We start from the raw sequence: 376 nt of genomic DNA on the forward strand, positions 1-376 counted from the left end.
ATTGTTAGATAAAAGGGTTAACATGCAGTTTAGGTTGACTAGTCTGACATCTGATTATCATTAAGTCAATAAATAAAGCAGGGTATTTGAACTGGATATGTGAGGCAGTCTACTCTCCACTTAAATGGGTGGGTAATCCAAAGGCAGGGTTTTATTTCTAAATCGAATTAATAATAAATGAAATTCCTGCTACACACATGGCAGTCTTTAAAAACAAGGATCTCAAACTACAGCGAGTTTGATAGCTAGGTTTTGTATTCCATTTCGGGTCAAATGAACTGTGCCAAAAAATTAAGAGATTAAAAGATAGTGTAGTCTTAGAAAGGGGCTTCCAAACCTTGGGCTCATATAATGTGTGAGGAATAAAAATATTTAT

This window comes from Puntigrus tetrazona, chromosome 14 (genome assembly GCF_018831695.1).
Source record: "Puntigrus tetrazona isolate hp1 chromosome 14, ASM1883169v1, whole genome shotgun sequence".
Lineage (NCBI taxonomy): Eukaryota > Metazoa > Chordata > Actinopteri > Cypriniformes > Cyprinidae > Puntigrus > Puntigrus tetrazona.